Here is a 12533-nt window from a genome sequence, read left to right on the forward strand (position 1 = left end):
GGCCCGAGGAGTCCTGGCCGCTTACGGCCCGGAGTCGATTTGCCTCTTTTTTTAAATAATTCTGATGCTCAGAAAATAAAAGAAAAGAAATACTAAATGGGCTCGAAAAATCTCGAAATAAATTTTCCCGTCCTCTAAAAATAAGCCGGACAAGGTGAACATTTATTTGGGCCTAAAATGCAATTTTTAAAAACACTCTTTTTTCCTAATTCAAATAAAATAGCAATAAAACTCCGAATAAATTTTTTATTTGATTTTAATATTAAATCTTCGATCTTTCTCTATTTTGAGGAAGTCATTTATCCTCTCTCTTTTATTTTTATAAAAGAAATAATCGAAGAGTTAATAATTAAAATCAAATGATCCTCTTTTCAATTCGAGAAAAACTCGAATATGAAAATAACGAAATCCCCAACTCTCTCCGTGGGTCCTTGAGTTGCGTAGAATTTCTAGGATCAATGAAAATGCAATAAAATATGATATGCAATGATGATCTAATGTATAACATTCCAAATTGAAAATTTGGGATGTTACAAACCTACCCCCCTTAAGATGAATCTCACCCTCGAGATTCGGGTTGGCTAGAAAATAGGTGAGAGTGGTCCTTCCGTAGGTCTTCCTCCCGTTCCCAGGTGGCTTCATCTTCGGCATGGTGGCTCCACTGAACTTTGCAGAACTTGATTACTTTGTTGTGTGTAACACGGCTGGCAAACTCGAGTATCTTAACTGGTTTCTCCTCATACGTCAAATCGCTATCCAACTGAATCGCCTCCAAGGGCACTATATCTCTTAATGGTATATCGGCCATCTCAGCATGACACTTCTTCAGCTGTGAAAAATAAAACACATCATGAACTCTGATACGTCTCCAATGTATCTATAATTTTTGATTGCTCCATGCTATATTATTTTCTATTTTGGATGTTTATGGGCTTTATTATACATTTTTATATATTATTTTTGGGAATAACCTATTAACCCAGAGCCCAGTGCCAGTTTCTTTTGATGTATGTCTTTAAAGATTTGAGAACACTTGATGTATGTCTTGCCATGCGTATCTGTGGTGACAGTGGGATACCACATGATTCACTTGATTTATGTTTTGGTGATCAACTTGCGGGTTCCGCCCATGAACCTATGCATATGGGTTGGCACATGTTTTCGTCGTGATTCTCCGGTAGAAACTTTGGGGCACTCTTTGAGGTTCTATGTGTTGGTTGAATAGATGAATCTAAGATTGTGTGACGCATATCGTATAATCATACCCACAGATACTTGAGGTGACATTGGAGTATCGAGGTGACATTAGGGTTTTGGTTGATTTGTGTCTTAAGGTGTTATTCTAGTACGAACTCTAGGGCTGTTTGTGACACTTATAGGAATAGCCCAACGGATTGATTGGAAAGAATAACTTTGAGGTGGTTTCGTACCCTACCATAATCTCTTCGTTTGTTCTCCGCTATTAGTGACTTTGGAGTGAATCTTTGTTGCATGTTGAGGTATAGTTATATGATCCAATTATGTTATTATTGTTGAGGGAACTTGCACTAGTGAAAGTATAAACCGAGGCCTTGTTTCAACACATTGCAATACCGTTTACGCTCACTTTTATCATTAGTTACCTTGCTGTTTTTATAATTTCAGATTACAAAAACCTTTATCTACTATCCATATACCACTTGTATCACCATCTCTTCGCCGAACTAGTGCACCTATACAATTTACCATTGTATTGGGTGTGTTGGGGACACAAGAGACTCTTTGTTATTTGGTTGCAAGGTTGCTTAAGAGAGACCATCTTCATCCTACGCCTCCTACAGATTGATAAACCTTAGGTCATCCACTTGAGGGAAATTTGCTACTGTCCTACAAACCTCTGCACTTGGAGGCCCAACAACGTCTACAAGAATAAGGTTGTGTAGTAGACATCAAGCTATTTTCTGGCGCCGTTGCCGGGGAGGTGAGTGCTTGAAGGTATATCTTTAGATCTTGCAATCAAGTCTTTTAGTTTCTTGTTTTATCACTAGTTTAGTTTATAAAAGAAAATTACAAAAAATATATGGAATTGAGTTCGCCTCATACGCTTCATATTTTTAATATCTTTCATGAGTATGATGGAAAAGAAAATTGTGCTCAAATACTAGAAGAAGAATTACATAGAATGCTTGGCATAAAATATGTGAATGATGAGCATGATTGCAATGTTGTTAGTATGAATTCTTTGAATATCCATGATACTAATGATGATTGCACTAGTTATGATGAAAATGTCTCCTATAAACATGTCAATTTTTGTGGAGTGCATTGGGTTTGTAAGTACACCCCAAATAGGGAAGATAGATATTGCAAGAGTCTTAAGTACTTAGAAACTAAATTGTTGCAAGAAAGGATAGATGAATGTGCTGAAAATTTAAATTATCTTGGCCATACTTGTGAGCTTTGCAATGAACATGATCATTTTAGTACCCAATGCAGATTGTTTCATGATCGTATCGTGTCCAAAAATTGTGATGACTTGATTTCCCTTGCACATCATAATGAACTTAGTTTGCTCTTGGGTTTTGAAGAAATGAAACGTATAACTAAGGATATTCCAAAATTTGCCCTTGATAGAGTTCTTCATTTTGATCTAGAGGAAATTTATATGTATTGTGCGGTGAATTTTATTGAAAATCCTTATATTGCCAACTACATAAAGAAAAGAAAACAAATAGAAGATGAAGATAATACTAATGAAAGGGAAGAGACTTCCCAATATCCTCCTATTATTTCTTATGATGAATCAGGTAACGAGGAGGAGCCTCCTATTCAACGAATCTCATTAATAAGGAGCTCCAAAAAGAGGATTGAACCCACACATGATGTGGTGAAGAAGAAGAAAATAAAAAGTAAGAGAGGTAAAAAGATATCTCTCCCAAATAATGCTGCTCCTATTACTATTGTGCCTCATGAAAATATAATTGTGGAAGATACTGATACTTCTTATGATCTTGAAAATCTTTTTAGCACTTGCTTGGAAGAATATGATAATTGCTATACTATTGGTGCTATCCACATTATTAATGACGAGAGTGATTATGCTTATGATATGAAAAGGCCCAAGCTTGGGGATGCTACGTTTAATGAAGATGATATTTTTAGTCTCCCAAGTTTTGATATGCAAATTTATAATGATGATAGCATGCCTCCTACTTATGACGATTATTGTGATGATACTTATGCTATAAAAAGTAGTGATTATATTTATAAAACTTGTCATGATTATGGTTACCCCTTTTCTGAATATTACTCTTTTAATGTGGAAACTATTTATAGTATTCAAGTCTCTTATGATACTCCCACTATCCCGAATGAGAAGAATTTTGCTTATGTGGAGAGTAATAAAAATTCTATGCTTATGCATCATGAAAATAATGCTTTAGGTGCTGGTTATATTGTTGAATTCATTCATGATGCTACTGAAAATTATTATGAGGGAGGAACATATGCTTGTAGGAATTGCAATAATATTAAGTTTCCTCTCTATGCGCTTAAAGTTTTGAAGTTATGCTTGTTTTACCTTCCTATGCTAGTTGATTATTGTTCCCATAAATTGTTTGATCACAAAATCCCTATGGATATGAAGTGTGTTGGACTTAAATGTGCTAGTCATATTCTTCATGATGCTCTCTTTATGTTACAATTCTTATCTTTTTTGTGAGCATCGTTGAAATCATCATGCCTAGCTAGGGCCGTTAAACGATAGCGCTTGTTGGGAGGCAACCCAACTTTATCTTTATTCCTTGCTTTTTGTTCCTGTTTAGTAATAAATAATTCATATAGCCTATGTTTAGATGTGGTTTTATGCTTTTAATTAGTGTTTGTGCCAAGTAGAACCTTTGGGAAGACTTGGGGAAAGTCTTGTTGATCATGCTGTAAAAAACAGAAACTTTAGCGCTCACGAGAATTGCTGCCATCTTTATTTGGAAAGTGCTATTTAGTTAATTATTTTTGCAGATGATTAATAGATAAATCCCTCAGGTCCAGTAATCTATTTGAGAATTTTATGAGTTCCAGAAGTATACGTTTGATCCAGATTACTACAGACTGTTCTGTTTTTGACAGATTCTGTTTTTCATGTGTTGTTTACTTATTTTGATGAATCTATGGCTAGTAAAATATTTTATAAACCATAGAGAAGTTGGAATACAGTAGGTTTAAAACCAATATAAATAAATAATGAGTTCATTACAGTACCTTGAAGTGGTGATTTATTTTCTTATACTAACGGAGCTTACGAGTTTTCTGTTAAGTTTTGTGTTGTGAAGTTTTCAAGTTTTGGGTAAGGATTCGATGGACTATGGAATAAGGAGTGGCAAGAGCCTAAGATTGGGGATACACAAGGCAACCCAATGTAATATTCAAGGATAGCCAAGAGCCTAAGCTTGGGGATGCCCCGGAAGGCATCCCCTCTTTCGTCTTCGTTCATCGATAACTTTACTTGGAGCTATATTTTTATTCACCACATGATATGTGTTTTGCTTGGAGGGTCAATTTATTTTGTTAGGATTTGCTTGCTGTTATTTATAACAATATTTTGCATCTTTTATTTCAATAAAAGTGGCGTTGATAGCCTTTACTATGCCTATTTTAGAACTCCACAAGTTGCTGTTTCAAAACAGAAAGTTTGCCGCTGTTGCAATAATTCCCTAGAAAAGTAAGAATGTGATAAAATGTTGAAAACTTTTGCATGTTAATATCTGATAAATTTAATACAGTGGGAATTTTCTTTCATAATTTTTGGAGCTAGGGAAGTATGGATGTTGCAGCATTCTTTACAGACTGTCCTGTTTAGGCAGATTGCTGTTATGTTTGCATTGTTTGCATATGTTTGCTTCTTTTATGATTCTATTTGAGGATAGGACTATTAAATATGCAGAGGCATTTAGTATTCAATGTTGAATTATAATTTTAGTGATTTTCTACAGTAGAGTATGATAAGGTTTTTGCAATGGTTTATACTAACTTATCTCACGAGTCCTTGTTGAGTTTTGTGTGGATGAAGCTTTTGAGATTTAGGGAGACCGTGATACGAGAGGAATTAAGGAGACACAAAATCTCAAGCTTGGGGATTCCCAAGGCATCCCAAGATAATATTTCAAGAAGTATCAAGCATCTAAGCTTGGGGATGCCCCGGTTGGCATCCCACCTTTCTTCTTCAACAACTATCGGTTAGTTTCGGTTGACCCTAAGTTTTTGCTTCTTCACATGATGTTTGTCATTCTTAGAATGTCATTTTATTATTATTTGCTTGCTGTTTGAATAGAATACCAAGATCTGAAATTATTAAATGTTAGTGTCTTCATATAGTTGCATAATTATTCGACTACTCATTGATCTTCACTTATATCTTTCAGAGTAGTTTGTCATTTGCTCTAGTGCTTCACTTATATCTTTTAGAGCATGGTGGTAGTTTTATTTTGAAGAAATAGATGAACTCTCATGCTTCACTTAGATTATTTTGAGAGTCTTAAATAGCATGGTAATTTGCTTAAATAATCCTAATATGCTAGGCATCCAAGATGGATATAATAAAAACTTTCATATAGAGTGCATTGAATACTAAGTGAAGTTTGATACTTGATGATTGTTTTGAGATATGGAGATAGTAATATCAAAGTCGTGCTAGTTGAGTAGTTGTGAACTTGAGAAGTTCTTGTGTTGAAGTTTGCAAGTCCCGTAGCATGCACATATGGTAAACGTTATGTAACAAATTTGAAACATGAGGTGTTATTTGATTGTCTTCCTTATGAGTGGCGGTCGAGGACGAGCGATGGTCTTTTCCTACCAATCTATCCCCTAGGAGCATGCGCGTAGTGCCGAGGTATTTGATGACTTGTAGATTTTTGCAATAAGTATGTGAGTTCTTTATGACTAATGTTGAGTCCATGGATTATACGCACTCTTACCCTTCCATCCTTGCTAGCCTCTTCGGTACCGTGCATTGCCCTTTCTCACATTGAGAGTTGGCGCAAACTTCGCCGGTGCATCCAAACCCCGTGATATGATACGCTCTTTCACACATAAACCTCCTTATATCTTCCTCAAAACAGCCACCATACCTACCTATTATGGCATTTCCATAGCCATTCCGAGATATATTGCCATGCAACTTTCCACCATTCCGTTCATCATGACACATTCATCATTTTCATATTGCTTAGCATGATCATGTAGTTGACATAGTATTTGTGGCAAAGCCACCGTTCATAATTTTTCATACATGTCACTCTTGATTCATCGCAATCCTGGTACACCGCCGGAGGCATTCATATAGAGTCATACTTTCTTCTAGTATCGAGTTGTAATCATTGAGTTGTAAATAAATAGAAGTGTGATGATCATCATTTTCTAGAGCATTGTCCCAAGTGAGGAATAATTAAAAAGAGAGAGAGAAAGGCCATAAAAAAGGAGAAGCCCCCCCAAAGAAAGGCCATAAAAAAGAGAAGGCCCAAAAAAATGAGAGAAAAAGAGAGAAGGGACAATGCTACTATCCTTTGCCACACTTGTGCTTCAAAGTAGCACCATAATCCTCATGATAGAGAGTCTCTTGTTTTGTTACTTTCATATACTAGTGGGAATTTTTCATTATAGAACTTGGCTTGTATATTCCAACAATGGGCCTCCTCAAGTGCCCTAGGTCTTCGTGAGAAAGCAAGTTGGATGCACACCCACTTAGTTTCTTTTGTTGAGCTTTCATACATTTATAGCTCTAGTGCATCCGTTGCATGGCAATCCCTACTCCTTGCATCGACATCAATTGATGGGCATCTCCATAGCCCATTGATTAGCCTCATTGATGTGAGACTTTCTCCTTTTTGTCTTCTCCACATAACCCCCATCATCATATTCTATTCCACCCATAGTGCTATATCCATGGCGCGCGCTCATGTATTGCGTGGAAGTTTATAGGTTTGAGATTACTAAAGTATGAAACAATTGCTTGGCTTGTCATCGGGGTTGTGCACGACGAGAGCATTCTTGTGCGACGAAAATGGAGCATGACTAAACTATATGATTTTGTAGGGATGAACTTTCTTTGGCCATGTTATTTTGAGAAGACATGATTGCTTAGTTAGTATGCTTCAAGTATTATTATTTTTATGTCAATATGAACTTTTATCTTGAATCTTTCCAATCTGAATATTCATGCCACAATTAAGAAGAATCACATTAAAATTATGCCAAGTAGCATTCCACATCAAAAATTCTGTTTTTATCATTTACCTACTCGAGGACGAGCAGGAATTAAGCTTGGGGATGCTGATACGTCTCCAACGTATCTATAATTTTTGATTGCTCCATGCTATATTATCTTCTATTTTGGATGTTTATGGGCTTTATTATACATTTTTATATTATTTTTGGGACTAACCAATTAACCCAGAGCCCAGTGCCAGTTTCTGTTTTTTTTTGCCGATTTTAGGGTTTCACAGAAAAGGAAAATCAAACGGAGTCCAATTGACCTGAAACTTCACGGAACTTATTTTTGGATCAGAAGAAGCCCAGAAGACTTGGAGTGCACGTCAGGGGATCTATGAGGAAGCCATGAGGCAGGGGGCGCGCCCACCCCCCTGGGCGCGCCGTCCACCCTCGTGGCCCCCCTGACGTACTTCTTCCGCCTATATATCTCCATATACCCTAAAACGATCGGGGAGCACAATAGATCAAGAGTTCCGCCGCCAGAAGCCTCCGTAGCCACCGAAATCCAATCTAGACCCGTTCCGGCACCCTGCCGGAGGGGGAATCCCTCTTCGGTGGCCATATTCATCATCCGGGTGCTCTCCATGACGAGGAGGGAGTAGTTCTCCCTTGGGGCTGAGGGTATGTACCGGTAGCTATGTGTTTGATCTCTCTCTCTCTCTCTCTCTCTCGTGTTCTTGATTTGGCACGATCTTGATGTATCGCGAGCTTTGCTGTTATAGTTGGATCTTATGTTTCTCCTCCCCTCTCCTCTCTTGTAATGGATTGAGTTTCCCCTTTGAAGTAATCTTATCGGATTGAGTCTTTAAAGATTTGAGAACACTTGATGTATGTCTTGCCATGCGTATCTGTGGTGACAATGGGATAACACATGATTCACTTGATGTGTGTTTTGGTGATCAACTTGCGCGTTCCGCCCATGAACCTATGCATAGGGGTTGGCACACGTTTTCGTCGTGATTCTCCGGTAGAAACTTTGGGGCACTCTTTGAGGTTCTATGTGTTGGTTGAGTAGATGAATCTGAGATTGTGTGACGCATATCGTATAATCATACCCACGGATAATTGAGGTGACATTGGAGTATCTAGGTGACATTAGGGTTTTGGTTGATTTGTGTCTTAAGGTGTTATTCTATTATAAACTCTAGGGCTGTTTGTGACACTTATAGGAATAGCCCAACGAATTGATTGGAAAGAATAACTTTGAGGTGGTTTCGTACCCTACCATAATCTCTTCGTTTGTTCTCCGCTATTAGTGACTTTGGAGTGACTCTTTGTTGCATGTTGAGGGATAGCTATATGATCCAATTATGTTATTATTGTTGAGGGAACTTGCACTAGTGAAAGTATGAACCCTAGGCCTTGTTTCAACACATTGAAATACCGTTTACGCTCACTTTTATAATTAGTTACCTTGCTGTTTTTATAATTTCAGATTACAAAAACCTTTATCTACTATCCATATACCACTTGTATCACTATCTCTTCACCGAACTAGTGCACCTATACAATTTACCATTGTATTGGGTGTGTTGGGGACACAAGAGACTCTTTGTTATTTGGTTGCAAGGTTGATTGAGAGAGACCATCTTCATCCTACGCCTCCTACGGATTGATAAACCTTAGGTCATCCACTTGAGGGAAATTTGCTACTATCCTACAAACCTCTGCACTTGGAGGCCCAACAACGTCTACAAGAAGAAGGTTGTGTAGTAGACATCAAACTCCTGACAGTCCTTTAGGTAACACCAACTTGTAGGCAACTTCTCCCATATGTTCCAAAACTTTGTATGGTCCTACAGAACGTGGTGCTAACTTTCCCTTAACTCCAAAGCGCTTAACTCCTCGAAGTGGGGATACACGAAGATACACCCTGACTCCAACTTCGTAAACTATCTCCTTGCGTTTAGAATCCGCATAGCTCTTCTGCCTGGATTGGGCTACTTCGAGTCTATCGCGAATCAACTTAACCTTTTCTTCCGATTCCTTAATCAAATCTGGTCCAAACAACTGTCGGTCTCCAACTTCATCCCACAACAACGGTATTCTGCACCTCCTTCCGTACAAGGCTTCGAAAGGGGCCATCTTCAAACGGGCTTGATAGCTGTTGTTATAAGAGAACTCTGCATAAGGCAAATTGTCGTCCCAACTAGATCCATAATCTAGTGCACAAGCTCTCAACATGTCCTCCAGAATCTGATTTACCCTCTCAGTCTGTCCATCTGTCTGCGGGTGAAAAGCTATACTGAACTCTAGCCTGGTTCCCAAAGTTTCATGCAACTGATTCCAAAACTTTGAAGTAAACTGGGTTCCTCTGTCTAATACAATGGTCCTCGGAACTCCATGCATACATACGATCCTGGTCATGTAAATCTTTGCCAACTTAGCACTGGTGTAAGTGGTCTTCACTGGAATGAAATGAGCTACTTTCGTCAAACGATCAACTACAGCCCATATTGAGTCATAGCCAGAACGAGTCCTAGGTAATCCCGTGATAAAATCCATGCCTAGCTTATCCCACTTCCATTCGGGTATCGGCAATGGCTGGAACAATCCGGCTGGCTTCTGATGCTTTGCCTTCACTCTCTGACATACATCGCAAACTTCTACATACTCCGCAATATCTTTCTTCATTCCGGTCTACCAGAAACTGTCCTTCAAATCCAGATACATTTTGGTATTACCTAGGTGAATCGAATATGGCGAATCATGGGTGAGGGAGTCCTGTATTAGGGGGTCTCCGGACAGCCGGACTATATCCTTTTGCTGGACTGTTGGACCATGAAGATACAAGATTGGAGACTTCATCTCGTGTCTGGATGGGACTTTACTTGGCGTGGAAGGCAAGCTAGGCAATACGGATATGTATATCTCCTCCTTTGTAACCGACCTTGTGTAACCCTAGCCCCCTCCGGTGTCTATATAAACCGGAGGGTTTTAGTCTGTAGGACAACATACAATCATACCATAGGCTAGCTTCTAGGGTTTAGCCTCTCTGATCTCGTGGTAGATCTACTCTTGTAATACTCAAATCATCAAGAAAAATCAAGCAGGACGTAGGGTTTTACCTCTATCAAGAGGGCCCGAACCTGGGTAAAACATCGTGTCTCCTGCCTCCTGTTACCATGCGCCTTAGACGCACAAATCGGGACCCCCTACCCGAGATCCGCCGGTTTCGACACCGACATTGGTGCTTTCATTGAGAGTTCCACTATGTCGTCATCATAAGGAAGATGGCTCACCTCGTTTTCAAGGACAACATCACCTTTGGGGGAGCCCTGGCTGTAGGCCAAACTCTCCGACTAGGCGGCTTCGTCATGACCGCCCGCTCGGCCGCTGCGCCGATGATGACCTCTCGGGTCATCGAAAATAGCCTCCACATCGGCTCAAAATTTACCGAGTATATGGATCCAATGGAGCTCTCCTCTTTGAACGATCTCTTGGATCGCATTGCCGCTCTGGGAGTCACTACGGACTACGATCGGATCGGGCTTAAACCCGACCAAAGGGAGATTAACTCTCCGCCGGTCACCCATCAAATAGTGGTAGTGGAGGAGAAATGCGGCGATTCTCCCTCTATCCTGAGGACGAGCTATGTCCGGATTCCCGAGCTCTCCGAACAGGATATGCGCTCAAGGGAGGACGCCGCCCTAACCCTGAATCCAGAATCAGGCCGCATACCGAACCCGCAGGGCAATATCCCAGAGCCTGAACTTCCAAGATCGGAAACTCCCCTGCCCTGGGATCATAGACTGGGTCTGGACTTAAATCCACCCACCCACCCAGATACAGACTATCTTTCCCACATTAGGCAAGCGCCCCAAGAGATAGTTCATCACTATTGGGCCAGATTCCTCCTTGTAATGAACAAGGTCAAGGACTGTCGCGAGGAAGATACAATTTCGTTCTTTTGCAACAATTGCACGGATAAGGGAGTCCTCAACGCCATAAGTCGCCGTGACGTAGCACACTTCGCTGACTTGGCGGACATAGTACGGAAATACTGTGCGATGGAAAGTGCCTGGAAAACCCAAACGCAATTTTGGGACAATCCGGCTCTGACAAAACCCCCAGTTCGAACTAAAAGGGCGCACTCTTATAAGTCGCCCAACTCAATTACAAAGAAGCAAAAGCGCACTACAGGGCATAGAACCGTATTGGAGGGATGTCTCAACGGGACCTGCAAAATCCATAGTACAGCGGATACCATATCAACACACAGCCTTAGAGCATGTTGGGTACTCCGGCAGGTGGCCAAAAGCGGTGAGGATCTTCTCACCCAAAATACCTCAGAGCACCTCCCCACGGATAACAACACAATATTAACGGTCTTCGAGACCTTCGCCTCAAATAATAGGCTTAAGCGAGCACTCTGCGGCCTTGCCGAAGTCTGCCACATGGCATCAATAAATCCATGGAGCGACACAGCTATCACCTTCAACGCCAGTGACGAACCTAAATTCCGAACAGCCCGAGCACCAGCCGATTTGGTCCTTAGCCCCATTGTGGACGGCTTTAGGCTCACTAAGGTGCTCATGGATGGCGGCAGCGGATTAAACCTCATCTATGAGGAAACCCTCCAAGAAATGGACATAGACAGCAACCGTATTGAACAAAGCAGTACGACCTTTCGAGGAATCATCCCTAGTCCGGAGGCACGTTACGCTGGGAAAATCACACATGATGTGGTATTCGGCACTCTAGAGAATTACAGGTCTGAAGAAATTACATTTCAAGTGGCCCCGTTTAGTAGCGGATACCACGCTCTTCTAGGACGGGAGGCATTCATGATTTTTCAAGCCATACCCCATTACGGGTACATGAAGATCAAAATGCCCGAACCCAAGGGAATTATCACTCTAGCTAGTGATCCATACTTAGCACTCCGCGCCGAGAACAAAACAGCCGCACTAGCCCTCGAGGCATTTGTTGGGGAACGTAGCAGAAATTCAAAATTTTCCTACATGTCACCAAGATCAATCTATGGAGTCATCTAGCAATGAGGGAGGAGTGGATCTACATACCCTTGTAGATCGCGCGCGGAAGCGTTCAAGAGAACGGGGTTGATGGAGTCGTACTCGTCGTGATCCAAATCACCGATGATCCTAGTGCCGAACGGACGGCACCTCCGCGTTCAACACACGTACGGAGCAGCGACGTCTCCTCCTTCTTGATCCAGCAAGGGGGGTGGAGAGGTTGATGGAGATCCAGCAGCACGATGGCGTGGTGGTGAAAGTAGCGGGATTCCAACAGGGCTTCGCCAAGCGCTGCGGGAGGAGGGAGATGTGTCA

The sequence above is a fragment of the Triticum urartu genome, chromosome 7, assembly GCF_003073215.2.
Source record: "Triticum urartu cultivar G1812 chromosome 7, Tu2.1, whole genome shotgun sequence".
In the NCBI taxonomy this organism is placed as follows: Eukaryota; Viridiplantae; Streptophyta; class Magnoliopsida; order Poales; family Poaceae; genus Triticum; species Triticum urartu.